This window comes from Canis lupus, chromosome 28, assembly GCF_048164855.1.
Source record: "Canis lupus baileyi chromosome 28, mCanLup2.hap1, whole genome shotgun sequence".
Classification (NCBI taxonomy): Eukaryota; Metazoa; Chordata; class Mammalia; order Carnivora; family Canidae; genus Canis; species Canis lupus.
The window spans coordinates 10,204,371-10,222,598 of record NC_132865.1 but is presented as its reverse complement, the minus strand read 5'-3'; the positions used below and the strand labels follow the sequence as shown (position 1 = coordinate 10,222,598).

Sequence of the window (18,228 nt, the reverse complement as noted above, 5' to 3'; positions counted from 1 at the left end):
GGCAAAACCAGAAATTCACAAATGGCTAAGTGAAGAGGTTTTAAGAAACAAATATGGTAGGTCCACATATATTTCCAGCACAGTGGTTTTAAAAGAAACTATTCCCATAACGGGGGCTATATCTCATCCAGAGCACATCAGTATATTGAAATATTTTTATTCTATTAGTAAATGGTTATTATCCTAAATTCCTCATCCATTCCTCCTAGTCAACCCTGTATCCAAAACTGAAGGATAATATCCAACATGGCAGGGGAATCCCCCAAACCTTGCTCATATAAATATTAATGAAGCCCAATTGCCAACAAACTTTCTGATTGTTTTAAGCCCGCATCCCACCGTGGTTAAATACTGAGATTATTATTTCTACTCACAGGATGTCTCCACTGATATTTCATGGTGCTCTTAACCAGACTCTTAAAACTACCAAAAAGAAGTCCATTTTCTTCTAGAAAAAAAAAAAAAAAAAGAGTATTTGTCCTGTTATTCCAGCATTTGAATCTTTATGTCTTACTAACCTGAAAAGGGCAGTGAGGTCCTTATATACACATTGTGACTTTGAAATAATCCAGTGCACTAATTGGGGGCTTTTGTCAATTTTGTCAATTCTTAACTGAGAAATATTTTGCTACTTCTTCTTTACTAATTTCTGTGCAGCTTCCTTCTAAATACTTCTAAAAAGAACCAGAAAAAAATTAATGGACATCCATTTACCTGTAAGGGGTGATGGTAAGTGCTATTATACCTAATCATAGACCTAAATAAAACAGTATAATTTAAGAAAGAAAACTACTCTAGCACTCACTAGTACAACGTTTTTGTTGTTGTTGTTGTTTTCTTTTTTTCGCCCACTGTATAACTCTTAATTCCAATCTTCTCTGGGAACTCTATTATTAAAATAGCTGGGTTTTCTCTTTAAAACAATTCAAACAAAAATAAAACAATTCAAACAAATCCATTTACATACCAGCATATTTGTGTGGGGAATAAACTTAGTTTCTGGTACTAGATGTCTAGGAGCAAGTCTTGTTTCTTTCATTAGGACCTGGAAAAATCCATTTACAATCTTTGTCCTCAGTGTCCTCCCACGAAAATGAGTATTTGGACAATAACAGATCTTTCCAGTAGCAAAAAGCTCTCTTCAAAGAAAACATTGCACAAAAGTTCAACAGATAAGCACAACTTCTTCAGTTAAAGGGGAAGGATGGGCAGAGCGTTGCCATCTTGAACCTTCATCTACTTCCTAGGCAATCCTGAGATACTCTGAAGGAACTGCTTAAGATTCCACAAAACAGTGTGAAATCCACAAAAATATGATCACTAATATTCTTTCCAACTCTAAAAATTCGATGAAAATTCCTATAAGGTGTTCCTAATGCTTGGGGTTGTTCAATCAGACCACATGGAGGCTCAAAGGATAAAGGCTAAACTAATACAAACACACAGCAGAGGACAATATTATGTTACTTATAAAAGAAATGACCATTTCTGTAAAAAAAAAAAAAAAGAAAGAAAAGAAAAGACCAAAAGTAGGCAAACTTATGCCATTGTAACTCAGTATCAGTCCCTTCCCACCTCATGATATAATCCAAACCAAATATCAATTGAAGATAAAGTAAGAGCAGAAAAAATAAAATCATGATAATTAATATAGGTCATGTTGACTGTGACCATTTATCCAAGGTTCTCTCTCTCTCTTCGTGTGTGTATGTATATATATATATATATATATATATATATATATATATATATATCACATTATATATTCATACATTCATGCATACACATGCATACAATAAATACTAATACATTCCTACATATTTCTCTTCTAAAGTTTCCTTCGATTGTTTCATTTTGGGGACTTTTATGTCTTCTAGGTTAGATCCTCAAAGCCACTGCTTCTATACACTGATTTCAGTTATTTTGGGTGACCATTATCAACCCAGTGATTTGAACAACTTGAGAAAAGTTGGAAACTTTACAAGATGGAATCCATATTATACTGCACAAGGTAACAAAAGCTCTCTGTTAAAAATGTAAATTCAATCACATAATTAGTGTGCATAGAACACTTCACAGCTTCTCAACTCTCCTAGACTCATTATGAAATCCCAGACCTTTCATAATTTTCTTCTGTGGACCTTCCCAGCTTTACTTTGTCCTATTCTCCCCCTGCCCACTTCTGTACCTGAAGTGGCAGCTTGGTCATGCTCTGTGTTCTCCCCTGCTGTCACTGGGGCCTGAATTATGCCATTCCTCTACCTGGAAAACACATCTTTTCAGCCAACTGCTTAACAGTCTATTTATCCTTCAAAACAGCTTGAGCCTCATGTTCTCAGCAAAGCATTCCCTGACCCAGTCTAAGTTAGGAAACCTGATATATATTCCAAATAGCGTTTTATAGCTTTTCACAAAACTCTGAATACTTGAAATTGTTTAACATATCATTTGTGATTATTTATTTCATATCTGAATTTTTACTGCCAGTAAATTCCCTATAGATAAGGCCATGTCAATCTTACTTACCCCTATAGCCCCATTATTTCTCATAGTACTTGGCATTTGGCAAATATTTGACAAATATTTATTGATAACAAATAGCACTTAGAAAATTTACAAATTTCTGAATTCACTCCTTAATAACTAGCAGTGATTTTAAACACATTTTCTGGGCCACCTGGGTGGTTTAGTCAGTTAAGCATCTGCCTTCAGCTCAGGTCATGATCCCAGAGTCCCAGGAACCAGCCCTGCATCAAGCTCCCTGCTCAGTGGGGAGTCTGCTTCTCCCTCTGCCCCTCAACCTGCTCTTGCACTCTCTCTCTCTGTCCCAGTTTCTATCTCAAAAAAATAAATAAGATCTTTAAAAAAACCTCATTTTTTATAACTAAAAAATTTATTTTCTTTTGTTATCAAAGATTTTTATGATGCCTTCAAATTCTTGAACTACATGGAATGTTCTGAATATATATGCTTTTACAGAGCCATCTAGTGTCCATTTTATTTAGTGATGCTTAAAATGAAATAAGGCCAAAAGAAAAAAGAAAAAGCCCATAATATACTTAACAGTGAGAAATATATAATCTCCATCTGGCAGTAGCAATTTAATGCATCAACTGCACTTGAATAACTTTTTTTCTTCAGCTTCCTCTGTCTTTCACCTTATAGACATTATATTAGTCATTCTAGAATTTTGATAACTAAAACTGTGATGAGAGATCTCTGTTTCATGTGGTATATTGAAGAAATATGCTGCCACCTACCCCCTCCTAAAACCCCACTACAATAACAGGAGAAGAATAAGATATGCACAGACATTTAAGGATAAATAAAATAGGATAAGAAATTTCAGCAGATAAGAGACATAACAAAATTTTGGAAGTTAGAACAGAGAAGAATCAATAGTAACTCACACTGCCATTAGAGAAAGCTAAAAAAGCAAAGGAAAGGGATGCCTGGGTGGCTCATCCCTCCCAGGATGGTCAAAAAGGGAAATTTCAGGATTCCATTTGTGAAGAAAGCAACCAGTGTAAATTGGAGTGGAAGGACAGGGTCTCTAAGAAATATCAAAAAGAGGAAAAAAAGAAAAAGACACAAAGAAACAAAAAAAAAATGCTATTTAGGGGATCCCTGGGTGGCTCAGCAGTTTGGCACCTGCCTTCGGCATGATCCTGGAGACCCAGGATCGAGTCCCATGTCGGGCTCCCTGCATGGAGCCTGCTTCTCCCTCTGCATGTGTCTCTGCCTCTCTCTGTGTGTCTTTCATGAATAAATAAATAAAATCTTTTTAAAATGCTATTTAAATATATGGAGAAGATGAAATCGAATCTCTGCTAGAATATTTGGGGATGAATGTCATAGGTACACAAAAAATTTAGAGAAATTTTTAAAAGGCCAGAAAAAAAATATGAGCACAATAAATGGTCCAGCTGAGAATCATATTTAAAAGGTAATAATAGGGCCCCTGGGTGGCTCAGTGGTTGAGCATCTGCCTTCATTCAGCTCTGGGTGTGATCCCAGGGTCCTGTGATCAAGTGCTGCATCGGGCTCCCCGCAGAGACCCTGCTTCTTCCTCTACCTGTGTCTCTGCCTCTCTCTGTGTGTCTCTCATGAATAAATAAATAAAATCTTTTTTTAAAGGTAATAGTAATGTAAAAAAAAAAACTAAATATTGATTTAATCAGTTGTGACAGCTACACTCAGAAGATGGGAAGAGACATACATGGGAAAGAAGAAGTGGGTGCATATAAAGGAGCTAACTTCTTTCGCTAAATAGTTGGATATCTAAATTAAAATTTTCTAAAGGAACAATAAAATTATATCGTTTTAAATATAGAGACAAAGTCTGAGAAGAACAGAATGTGGTTTTCTCTGGGAGAAGGAATCAGGAGTGAATGGGACTGTGACTAAGGACAGATTTCTCTTAATTATGTCTTAACTTGTAATTTATGAGTGTATAGACAAAATTTTAATTAGTTCAATAAAAATAGGTATCTTATATATTTTTCTTTCTTTTCTTTTTTTCCCATTGTGCATTCCCTCGCTGAGCTGCATGAGACAATACATTTTCAAGTTCTATCTAAGATGCACCAGCATTGCGTGGAACCAGAGGGCCCCATGAGGGGTGACTGGGCTTCTGCAAGCGGGAGGAGGTGCAGGCCTGCCCCAGGCCCCTCAAGTCTGTGTGTCTGTCCCCAATACTCTGCAAGGCTAGAAAAGGAAGAAGAACCTGTCCAGAATCCCCGCAGGGCAAGGAAAAGAAGGGAAAATCTCAACATGGAAAAACTCTACAATGAAAATGAGGGAAAGCTGGAAATTGAGAGACAGCCAGAAGATGAAGGAGAGCCTGAAGAGGAAGGAAATCAGGGGAGGAAGAAAAGCTGGAAGTGGAGGGGAAGTCAGGGCATGAGGGAAAGCTCCAGAATAAGGGACAGCCAGATGACGAGGGGCAACCAGAAGATGAGGGAAAGCAGGAAAAGCAGGGCAAGTCTGAGAATGAGGGAAAAACCAGATGGTGAGGACAAGCCAGAATCATTGGCAAAGCCCGGGGGTGAGCGACCAGCTGCTGGAAAGTGCCCAGCTGAAGATTACATGCCCAGGAAAGAAAAGAAAACCGGATGGGGGGATGGACAATCTCCCCAAGGACCATCAGGAGGACTTACAGGAAAGGCACTTGAGCAGTGAGGAGATAATGAGAGAATATGGAGATATGTCAAAGGCTCAGGAAGAGCTAGGAAAAATAAAAAGAAAAGGGATGGTTTTCACTGGATGCAAAGAGATGTACAAGATCCGTTTGCCCCAAGGAGGCAATGGAGTGTCGGAGGAATGAGGGGCCAAGGTAGGGGCCAAACGGGTTTACATGATATCCCATATCCTTAATGCCTTTGGCCTTCAATTCTAACTTCTCTAATGAGAGTATTGCTGACCCTGCTTTCCGTGGCTGGCATTGGGCAGGCTGATCCTTCGCTTTAGGTGTCACTCTTGTTACCAGCAGCCTTTTGATCCAATTACAAGTGTTTTTGGTCTTTCAGGAGGGGATCTTTCACTCATGTGCATGGAAGAGATGTTCATGGTACACTGTAAAATAACAATAAAGAAAAAAGTTTTCAGAGCCACAAAAACAATAAATACAATACAATAAAATAAAATGTACCAGTGTTAATAGCCTCACTTGGTTTCATCCAGAACTCTTGATTACATGATACTGACAAGATTTTTTAATATTTTAAGACAAGCACAAAAGACCTTTCACCAGTTCTATAATTGTTTCCCATCAATGGTTACTTGAGGGTACTGGCCACTGCATTCCCTCTGTGGGGATGTTTTTGCAATAAGTGTGATAAGTTCTGCCGTGAGGGCTGATTTTACCTCTGAAAAGAGGTCATATTCTAGGCAAAAACAGTTGAACATATTGCCTGCACATCTCCTACCTTGTGTCTCCTCAACCAAAATATTGGGCTGCCTACCATTATAACCTGAGAAATATGCATTTCCAAGATTGGAGAGATCTTTCCTAGGACTAGACTCTTGTGGGCAAAATAAGACAAGCATAGGAACAGTTTTCATAAGGTTTTTGATAAGTGACAAACACAAGCAACCATGCCATTCTAAGGAGAAATCTGAACTCCCCAGGTCCTAGGACTGACTTGAAGAACAGATCTCATATTTCACATATGGTCACATAATCAAATGATTCTTAAAAGAGATCTAATTTCCGAGGAGGCAAAATTAATTTAGCATTTGAGAGCACAAACAAAGAGCAAATCATAGGTCAGACCCAAGGTGAATTTCATGCCACTACTGTGATCACAGATGCCCCCAAGCAGGAGATGCAGAAGCTCCATGGAGCATACTGTTTTTGAGTTGAGAGTCTTGGGCTATAGCAACGAAGGTTTCTTACACAGACCTTGGTAGAAATTCCACATCGTTGAGTTCCTAAAATACCACCAAAGCTTAATCAAGCAAAGTTAATTTATTACAATGTACTGCAGCACAATAGAATTTCACTTCATTTTTTATCAATCAAGCATACAAGGGGATCTCTAATTTGCTTCAAAGATCTCTAATTTGCTAATTTCTGATGCTAGCACCTCTCTCTCTCTCTCTTTCAAAAAACATACCGTGGGGAAAAATACTCTGGCCATATATTTGAATCTTTCTTAAATACATAGTTGACTAGGAAAAAGGGTCCTTTTTTATAGACTAGATATGCATACTGGTCACATAAAATTGGGGCAGACTGGGCAACCTTCTATGCTATATGAAATGCCAGGTAAGGTTCAGGAGCCCACACCGGACACATATTCTAGTCATCTCCTGCCAGCCAGTAAATGGTGAAATAACACCAATAGATACATAACATACCAGCAAAAATAATATCTTACAGTTTTTGAATTTTCCTCCTTCTTAAATACTTCTGCTTTTCTGGCTTTATATGTATTTTTAGGAAGATATGCAGAGGAGACATATCATTTAAAGTTAATTTTGAAACAAATTTCTCATCACTCTCAAACTCCTACATCAGTTTAGAAAGATAACTTGGTATTAATAGCAAATTGTTAAATATAAGTTTTCAGTTTGTCAAATGTAGCCAGTAAACTTGTGGGAATAAGAAAAAAATAGATGAGAGAGAAAGAATACAGAGATTCCAAACTTCCATCATTTCTTTTCACAGAGAATTCACTGAGACAATGCATAAATAAAGGTAAATTTCATTTCAAACAAAAATTATTATGTATTTTGTCCTTTAATGTGATAATTGATCCAAATATTTTCTCTCTAATCTTTCCAAAACAAGTTACTAAGTTAATTTGCTCGAATATTTATCAAAAGATAGAGATTTTTAGATTGTGTTCAATTAAATAGAGTTTAGAGAAAATTGGATATTTGGACCAATATCACTCAATGATTAGCTAAATATCAAGCCCTACAATGTAAATATAGATGTCAAAGGCAGATTAAATACCTTTAATAAACAAATGAACAAAATACCTTTTGGAAGGTGTGGGTGTGTGTGATATTTTTATTTTTATGAAGTTCACACAAAAAAGTTACAAGCATACTAAAACGTAATTCCCATATAGCCTTCAATCAGACTCACCAATTGTTAACACTGTATCACCTTTGTTTCATCATTCCTCTCAAAATATAATCATTTAAGAGCCTACTCATAGATAACTTGTCTCTTTACCTCTAAAGACTTGAAGTACAATTCCAAAGAATAAGGGCATTCCATAAACTGGTACAATTCACTTAACAAAATTAGGGAATCTAACATTGATACAATGCTGTTATATAATATGCAGCCACATTCAAATAACACTAATTGTCCCAGTAATATTCTTATGCCATTTTTTCCCAATCCAGGATCACACATTGCTTTGTCATGTGTCATTAGTGTGCTTAAATCTAAAAATTACCTCAAACTTTTTTTCATGGCATTGACATTTTTGAAAAGTGTGGTCACTTTTATACAATGTCCTTTAGTTTAGGTTTCTTAGAAGCTTCTTTGTGGTTAGAGTCAGGTCATGCCTTTTGGCAGGAATGACCAATAGCTATCAGTTATTGCAGTACTAGTTAGGTTAGTTTTGAAAACTTGGCTAAGATGGGATCCTTCTCCAATGTGGTCATTATTTTTCCTTTGAAACTAGTAAATAATTTCTAGGGAGAAATTTTGGAACTGTTTAAATACTGTTATAAAACTTTCACCCAAATTTTAGAAGCCATTGATTATTCTTTTTTTTTAATTGGAATTCAATTTGCCAACATATAGCATAACACCCAGTGCTCATCCCATCAAGTGCCCCCCTCAGTGCCTGTCACCCATTCACCACCACCACCCCCCTGCCCACCTCCCTTTCCACCACCCCTTGTTTGAGAGGATGTGGAGAAAGGGGAACCTTCTTGCACTGTTGACCATTGATTATTCTTATCTGAATCAATTACCATCATGGTGGCAAAATGATTTTTAATTTTATTATTTCTTCTGATTTTATTGACTAGCATTTTATTGTGTAGGATATTTAAGACTCTGGCGTAAGCCTAGATCCCTGTAATCAATTTCTCTCTCCAATGTGAAATAAAACAAAGAGATTTACCACTATTTGGGTTTAAATTTGATTTTATAGTAATTTTTTAATATTTTAAAAGCTCTTCCAAGATAAAGGTGAAGTCCACCAGGCATAATATTAGAAATGTATGAATCCAATATTTATTTAATGTTAAACATTAAATGCCAGCACTGTCCCTTTTTAACTTAGTTGCATTTCTTGTGTTAACTGAGTAACATGACTTGCTTTTTAAATATATATTAACCATAGTATTTCTGAAAAAACAAGAAAACTGAGTAAAATTATGTTTCATAGAATGAGCAATTATTAAAACTCAGAAGGGCTTAGGGGTACCAAATTCCCACATTTTACAGATGAGGAAACAAAGTTTTCAAATGGACAAGGTAATCACCAAAGGTCCCATCAATAAATAATAACAATACGGGCTGAGAGTAGAGATCCCCAGTCTTCTACATGCTTAATTATTTATAAGGTATGTTAATTAAGAAAAATAAAACTTCCTAACACAAAATAGTTATAAAATAAGCTTCCGTATTTCCCTTCAGATAGTTAATGGAAGGTCTTTTCAGAGCCAAATAAGAAAAAATTATAACTAATGACATTTAAAATTATTTTAAATTACAAAACGCAGAGCACTAAGCTCCCAAAAGCAATAGGATTTTTCTCCAGGAAGCAGGGCTTTTATTCAGTAACAGATGCTAGGATCTTTTTGTTTCCGAAAGAAGTATTGAAATACTTCTCAGTCAGTAAGAAAATCACGCCAAAAGGGCAGCCCAGGTGGCTCAGTGGTTTAGCCCACCTTCAGCCCAGGGCCTGATCCTGGAGACCCGGGATCAAGTCCCACATCCGGCTCCCTGCATGGAGCCTGCTTCTCCCTCTGCCTGTGTCTCTGTCTCTCTCTCTCTCTGTGTCTCTCATAAATAAATAAAATCTTAAAAAAAAAAAAAAAAGAAATAAAATCATGCCAACAGTTAGGGCTGTGCGCTTAGTGGTATCCAGGCTGTCTGCTTTCAATCATGCAGAGGACAGCTTTCTTAGCAGTGGAGCACACTGCTCCATTACCAGTCGGTCCTGAGGTTCTCTATCTTTAGATTCCCCCTACTGTCCTCTCAGCATGTGGTGCCTAAACAACTTTGTTGCCACCTGAGTTTATTACCCAGCTTTTCCATCCCTGGTATTCTAAGGTAAACCTTCTAAGACAGGATTTTGTTTGGTGATTTTGCAGGGATTTTGATTGAGACTTCAAGACACGGTTTCAATCTGTACGGGGATCGATGTCATCACTTTATTTTCTTAACTGGAATTGTGCTCAGTTACAGGAAGAAAGGAGTTTGGAGCAGGCTTGTGAATGTTCTCTGTGATGAGCTTTCTGATGCCTCTAAGAGTATGGAAGCTTCTGGCCAAGGACTCCTTGAATATGAACCTCTGAAGGTCTGGATTCATACAACAGGGAAATATATTTCCCCAAAATATAGTTTCCTTTCTTCGTTCCTACATTTTTTCAAAATATATATATTAAATGCTTACTTACCTGCCAGGTCCTCTTCTAGAAGTTGGAGATACATTAGAAAACAATCAGAAATGCCCTTGCCTTTATAGACCTTGTATTCTAATAGAATCATAGAAAAAGACAGAAAACAAATAAGTAAATATAGAATGTATCAGAGGATGATACTTACTATATATACAAACTGAGCAAGTTAAGGAAACAGTAACTGAACTAAGCATACCTAGTTAAGATGCTCCTCATGAATTTCCACTTGGATAAGTTGTGATTCTCTGTATCTGCCCACATGCCTCTCCTATGTAGGGGGCAATAGTGTTCCCTGTGATTTCAGTTCTCTGACAGCTAAAGACAGGGGTTGATTTTAAAGTTTGTTCAACTGTAAAAGCTGCTGTTAGGACAGAGTGAAGACTTCTAAGCTTTTTACATGCCACACCAGAAATCAAAAGTTTGGTGCAATACTTTAATTACCTTCTTCAGTTCCCTGGTTTGGGTATTAATTCATAATCCACAGTCTCTAACTGTTCCATTGAGCTGATTAAGTGACCCCAAAATGATCACCCTCTCCATCCTGCTATCAGTGCTATTTTACAGAGATTTTCTGTTTAGGTCTTTTCTCTGACAGGATGAAGGCACACAGGAACCTTAAGCCCAAGCTCACTGCTTCTACATCTCCCCAAAAGTTTCCAATCCCTGAGACCAGAACAGATACCATATGGATCCAAGTAAACTACATATTATCTTTCCTGGTTCCCCTTCCAACCCTACACATACCCCTGTCCTGACTTCTCTACTCCCTGTTTTTCTCATCACCATGTCTGGATTTGGCATCAGCAAGACAGAGAAATTTTGAAAAGGAACCACAATTCTTCCTGCATGCTGATCTCCAGCCATAGGTGTTTCCACTTTTGCAACTTTTATTGTCCAAACAAGATCATTCAGAGATGCCAGAGTTACAATGGTGAAAAAGATCCAGACTATGTCTCAATCATCTCTGTGACATGCATTGATTAACATAGCATAGTATCTAGCAAAAGGCAGATGTTCAAAAGACTGTGCCCTAATCAATAAGAAGCTGTAAATATAGGAAAAATAAATAATGTTGAAAAGATGAATCATGCCTCTGTAAGAGTACTGATAGGGGAAATGTAAAGCCCTAAACATGTATACTAAGTGACGCATTTGTCAAAATTGAATCTAGTTTGCAATGAACTACAAAGTGCTTTTAAAACACCTTAAGAGATGCTGATGCAGTCTCTCTATAATGCAGGTCATGATAATTAATATTACCAGATTACAAAACTAATATTTATGGATCCCTAATGTACACTAGTTACACTATTAGGTGCTTTTTAATAGTATTTGCCTTCTTATCTCATTTAATCTTATTGAAGAAAAAATAAGGTAGGGAATAAAATAGGGATTATCAGTTCCATTTTCAAAACAAAATCAATAAGTTAAGTCACATAGATTTGCTAGTAAGCGGCAGATGTGTATGTTCTTCTAACCAAGATCTGCAAAGAAGCGGCAAATATGTGATTCAGATCTTTGCACTTTTTATCATTCTATACAAACTTTCTTTTTTTAAAAGATTTATTTATTTATTTATTTATTTATTTATTTATTTATTTATTCATGACAGACATAGAGGGGGAGGAGGGCAAAGACACAGGCAGAGGGAGAAGCGGGTTCCATGCCGGGAGCCTGATGCGGGACTTGATTCCGGGATTCCAGGATCACAGCCTAGGCCAAAGGCAGGCCCTAAACCGCTGAGCCACCCAAGTATCCCCCTATACAAACTTTCTTAAATAATTATTTGGTTAGGAGTCAAAATTAATGAGGGTACATACCCATAGAAATAACCTGGTTTGGAATTTTTTTTTTTTAATCTCATTCTCAATTAGCTATGTCTAACTTGTTTAAGTGTGCATAGCTTTTTAAATACTTAACATGTAAAACACTTTAACTCTAGTATTAAGACCTCAGAAACTTTAGTTCAGTTAACTCAGTTAATTTTAGTTCAGTTAACTCAGTTAATTTTTTTATATTAGGTGCTGTAACAAAATATATTCGAGTACTAGAGAAGGAGAAAAGCAAAGTTTTTTTCTATAAGAAGATTGGCTGAAGCCTTTCAGAAACACAACAGATGAAAAATTGTGAATTCATGTTAGCCTTTAAAATTAAGTTTCAGATTTAAGAAAATGAAAATGAGAGGAAGTCCTCTGCTCCAAAGGGTAGTAGGATGTTTCCATGGAACAAATTTTTATTCAGTATCATCCGAGGTGCGGGAATATTAATTTCTCCTAGAGGGGTATTAAAGTGCTCCTCACTCAATGTGGGGGGTCTTCCTGTCTGGGCTCTCTGTGCCATAGTGTCTATGATGGCTGCTTTAGTCATGCAGAGCTCGGGACCAGTTTCCCTACAACTGGAGCACAGTACTATTTCCTCAAGAGATCTCTTAAATCCTTTACGACTTTCTTCTATCTGTGGATCCATCTGTTTAGTACCCCAGCAGGAAGTGCTGCACGTGGCTTGTTACTAGCAGGATACATTATACAGCCTTTCCATCCTGGATGTTTTATGAAATGTTCAGAAATTTTATGAAATGTTTAGAAATGTTTAGTTTGGGAAGTCTGAAAGCTTGAAGAGTGAAAGAGGTGACTTGGTTTCAGACTGTCAGTACAACTGTGAAAATGACAGTTATCTGCTTCATATCTCTAACTGGAATTGTGTTGTTGAGAAAAAGAAAAGAGAACTTAGCCAAGTTTGAAAAAGCTTTTGATGCTGAAGTTCCAGATTCCTCACAGATTGCAGAAGCCTTCTTACAAGGATTATATGCATATTCAGGCTTGGGAGTCCTTGTTGGAATAGCAGGAAAAATTAATTTTTAAATTATAAAAGCCAACACTCTACTATAAACATATAACACTCAAGCACCATAATCTAAGAAAGAAATACTACATTGTTTTCATATGATGTGTGTCTCTCTAGTACTTTATCAAATGAGTAGAAACACATTAAACCCTCTATGAATGTGGCCGTCATACTTCAGAAAACAGTATTTTCCAGATATTTACAATTAAAACAAGTAAACACGAAACCAGCCACTTAATGACCTCAGGACAATTGCACTGTTCTCATTGAACAAATATTTTAATAGTCTATATATTTCCTAATGATAACAGACTTTCATCAGGAGAAAATTTTTTAAAAGATTTATTTATCTGAGAGAGAGAGAGAGAAAGAGCACTCAAGGGGGCAGGGGCAAGGGTAGAGGGAGAGGGAGAGAGAAAACCAAGCAGACTCCACACTAGCTCTGAGTCAGATTCAGACTCATCATGGGGCTTGATCTCAAGACCCTGAGATCACAACCAGAGCCAAAACCAAGAGCTGGGCGCTTAACCAACAACCACCCAGGAGACCCCATCAGGGGAAAATTTTTAAATGCAGAAAATGTAAATTAAAGATGGCCTGTAACCATCTTGTATGTATGTACACACATAACGATCACACTACACAGGCACTCTAATAACTTTGTTTTATTTGAAGTGTTTAGTGAGAATTTACAAGCATTAACAAGTATAAATGGCTTTTAATGAATACACATTATTCCACCATAGGAAATTTGACCATTATTCAAACATTTTCCCATTGTTGGATCCCAGAGTTGTTTCCAGTTTTTCACTTTTAAATTTTAAACTTATTGTTGCAATAAGCATCCTACTATGTAAATCTTTGTGGATTTTCATGTTGCTTTATTAGAAATAAATATTTTTTGTATATTTTTTATTGGAGTTCCATTTGCCAACATATAGTATAACACCCAGTGCTCATCCCGTCAAGTGCCCCCCACAGTGCCTGTCACCCAGTCACCCCATCCCCCCCCCCGCCCACCTCCCCTTCCACTACCCCTTGTTCGTTTCCTATAGTTAGGAGTCTCTTATGTTAGAAAGAAATCTTGAAGTAGAATTACTAAGTGAAACATATAAATATTCAGAAATGAGTTAAGAAGTTGCCTTCCAGAAAGGCTCTATAAATCTATTAGTGTCAGTTACAATGACTACACTTGGCATCATCATGCTTTTTTCATTCTTTTGTCCCTTAGTCTGTAGAAATCAAAGCTCAGGATTATAATTCACTTTTTCCTTGACTACTAATGGGAAGGACGAATTTTTCAAATGTTCACGATGATTTATATTATTTCCTTTTAAGAAGACAGGAAAATATTTTTCCCAATCTGTTCTTTGTTTTCTTTTTTAAAAAAGATTTATTTATTTGACAGAGAGTAGGTATGCACATGAGCTGAGGGAGAGGCAGAAAGAATCTCCAGGAGACTCCCCACTAAGCAAAGTCTGAGGCAGAGCACAATCCCATGACCCTGAGATCAGGACCTGCGCCAAAATCAAGAGCCAGACACTCAAGTGAACTGAGCCACCCAGGTGCCCCTGTTTTGCTTTTTAATTTTGTTCATTAGACTTTTTTAAATCATAATTTTAATACTTATGGTATCACCCTACTGATCTTTTACTTTTTCATTGTTTTCATACTTGAAAAGTCTTTCTCCACTTCAAGATTTAGATTAATATATATCTTTGCTTCTTTTTCTAAATCTTTATGGTCTTATTTTTTACACTTTACTCTTCACTACATATGAATTACTTTGAGGGCATTATGTAGTATAAGTTAACAATATAACTTAGTATTTTCCAAATACTTAAACACCCGTGTCAGTTTTGGTGTTGGGAATATACACTCAGATTTAACCCAAGTTTTAACTAACCTACAGACTTATTCCAAGGAATAAAAAGAACAGGAGTGCCTCCACTCACATCTTAGACTAACGGATTCACTATTCCAGCCCTTCATTAACAGGCAGTTATAATTCTACCTGTTGACCATAGATAGGAAAAAGGTTCACTCCAGTTCTTCTGGCCTAGAGTTCAGGGTTTCTGAACTATTCTGTTCTCATCCAAGAGGCTCATGTTGAGTATCTCAGGGATACCCCACTGACACCCCAGAATTTAACACACACTATTGCTACTAGAATCAATAAATTACCCAGGACGTGGTAAATGAACATTCAACAAAAATGAGCTCTTTTGCAGAATCATTTCCTTTTCTTACTGTATGTCATATTGAAACCACTTTCAAACATTATATAATTATGTTTCATGACTGGTCTTCTTTTTTCTTTTTCAGGAGAACTAAAAAATCCTAGTGACAATATCTCCAAATGTGTAAATACTGACTGAACTCACCCTTGTGGCACCGATCTACATATTGGTTACTAGTTGCTACTTAGTAGTTCTGACTCCAAAGGAAATCATTTCTTCAGATATAGTGACATAGAACCAGAGGGAAGACATTTTGTCCCATTCTCCTGACTAATGGGAGTTTCTAATATACAGTGGCTCTTTTTGCGTACCTTCAGAGAATTATGATAAATTAGCTCATGTCTGGGTCAGTTATTTATTTACCTACTCAAAGATAAAAAGTTTAAAAGGTCAAACAATCTTTAATTTTGAACATATACTAAACGTAAAGTCTAGCAGCAGAAATATGGAAAGCATAAAGAATTAGAAAAGAAAAAAAGCAGAACAGAATAGATTAAGTTGATTAGAAAAGAATAGAAATTATGGGAATATTTTTCAAACTTCATTAGAATATACTCCTTAAGGACACAGTGGGTATTCTGGGTTAACATTTGGTCCTAGAAAATATAAGTCATATGCTTTGTTCCTAAGCATATCCTCAAAACCTACTGGGGACACAGAGCTTAACTATTTAACTTTTCTTATTACTGAATGTATAAAACCTTCTGCAATATATCTCCAAGCATATAATTTTAGTTTACTGTAAAAATCATTCAGATTTTCAAAATTTGTTTTAATTACTACCTCAAAGATAAAGAAACTGTATTTTTTTTGCCCTAAAGATAGGTAAATTGAAGAGCTTCGATCTCAATTAAACTTAACATACACACAGACACATTAATAAAGTATATACTTTTAAACTTTATATTTCCAGTTATCATCAGGCACTAAAAATAAAGGATAATTGGTAAAAGGCTCTCATTAAAAAGAAAAATAAGGTTTTACACTGTATGCAAGCTTGTTGCTCTCCCTTTGCAACTTTTCAATAACTAAGAATGTATTATTCACCCACCTCACACATTAGTGGTGATAATCAAGTGTGAAAATATATGTGAAGGTACTTTGGAACTCCTACAGCACACAAATATTCTGCTATGAAAAGAGCAATGGCTTAATGAAAACAGACATATATCTGAAATAAAATGACCAAATACCAAAAATTGCTTTCACACATTGCAACTTTATGAATTTCATGAGGATTTCTATTTTAATGTCAGCAGAATGGGGAGGAAAATTGTTGTTTTCATATTGCATAGGAAAATTAAGTAAAAGTATGAAAAAATGACGTTATAGTATTTATAAAATCAAGTTACATTAGTTATAGTTTTCAAAACATAAGGAACAAATATACTCTGTAGTGATCCTAAATCTCCAAAAGAGAGTAATATTTTTCACCAACAATAGCCCTTTAATGTTAAGAAATCAGACCTGTTAGTTCTCAGGATTTATAGTATAGAAAGATAGTAAATAGCTTCATACATTAAAATTTTAGACATGTTAATATTAGTAGACTTGATTTAGGCAGAAGGTGAAGACCCACAAAAATGCCTGCCTGATGTAGTAAATTAAATAGGAAACATAAAGATAAATCCCACATCTTTGTTAGCCTGAATTTGTGGTCCAATTTGGAGTTTATCATCAAACCAGTCAGTTTTCAATAAAAGTAGGACCTAGATTAATTCTTTACACATCTCTGAATGACTGAGGAACTGTACACATTTGCAGGGGACGACCATGAAAGTCAAGCAGTAAATAAAATCCAAGGTGACTTAAAAATTGGCTGAAGTTGAGGATCCCTGGGTTGCTCAGTGGTTTAGTGCCTGCCTTCCGCCCAGGGCGTGATCCTGGAGTCCTGGGATCGAGTCCCATATCCAGCTCCCTGTATGGAGCCTGCTTTCTCCCTCTGCCTGTGTCTCCGCCTCTCTATCTATGTGTGTCTCTCATGGATAAATAAATAAAATATTTTTAAAAAATAAAATAAATAAAAAATTGGCTGAAGTTTTGGGGCATCTGGGTGGCTCAGTTTGTTAAGCATCCAACTCTTGATTTCTGCTCAAGCCATGATCTCAGGATCATGAAATTGAGCCCCACGTCAGGCTCCACACTGGGCATGGAACCTACCTAAGATTCTCCCACCTTCTCCCTCCATTCCTCTCCACCGTCTCCCTCTCCCTCTCACTAAAACAAAACAAAAAGGCTTAAGTTTTAATTTGCTTTTCAACACACACAGATTGTGTGAGGATGGAAGTCTTAGGTGCTTGAGCTGTTTGAGCATAACATCTGTTCAAATTATTAACTTACAACTTATATATGCAGTAATATACAACAGTAATCTCTAGGAATCCAAATGTAAAAATTAAAATTAAGAATTAAAATGTGGGCAGCCCCAGTGGCTCAGTGGTTCAGCGCCGCCTTTGGCCCAGGGTGCGATCCTGGAGACCCGGGATCGAGTCCCGGATTGGGCTTCCCTGTATGGGGCCGGCTTCTCCCTCTGCCTGTGTCTCTGCCTCTCTCTCTCTGTCTCTCATGAATAAATAAATAAATAAATCTTTTAAAAAAAAAGAATTAAAATTAAGGGGCACCTAGGTGGCTTAGTGGTTGAGTGTCTGCCTTTGGTGTGGGTCATGATCCTAGAGGTCCTGGGATCAAGCCCTACATCAGGGTCCCAGAGGGAGCCTGCTTCTCCCTCTGCCAATGTCTCTGTCTCTCCTCTCTTTCTGTGTCTCTAATGAATACGTAAATAAAATCTTTTAAGAAATAATAAATAAATAAATAAATAAATAAATAAATAAATAAAATTTGAGCAGACACATCAGTAGATTTACATCATGAGGGAAATGGGATTATGTCATTTAAGTCAAGGCAAGTTAAAAACAGAAGAAAGGAAAACTTGAGAAAATATATGGAGAAGTAATGGCTTGTAAATGCCAGAAATTTATGAAAAAAATCAATAAATGGGGCCAAGAAATTCAGTGAACCCACAATGAACACAAAGAGAATCAAA

At 36.5% G+C, this 18,228-nt stretch overlaps 1 long non-coding RNA gene and 1 pseudogene across 3 annotated transcripts in view; one reads left to right on the top strand and one right to left on the bottom strand.

The window, feature by feature from the left end:
* The window catches only part of LOC140620181 (uncharacterized), a 56,569-nt gene that overhangs the window by 5,972 nt on the left and 32,369 nt on the right, over positions 1-18,228 (bottom strand). For 2 of the 3 annotated variants that reach the window (XR_012019935.1, XR_012019933.1), the window contains exons 2-4: positions 10,099-10,176; positions 5,424-5,574; positions 375-448 (exon numbers count right to left, since the gene is read on the bottom strand). This is a non-coding gene — a long non-coding RNA (uncharacterized lncRNA). The remainder of the gene's footprint in view (positions 1-374; positions 449-5,423; positions 5,575-10,098; positions 10,177-18,228) is intronic. The other variant, XR_012019934.1, reaches the window with a different exon arrangement.
* Positions 655-5,590, top strand: LOC140620180 (uncharacterized; annotated as a pseudogene).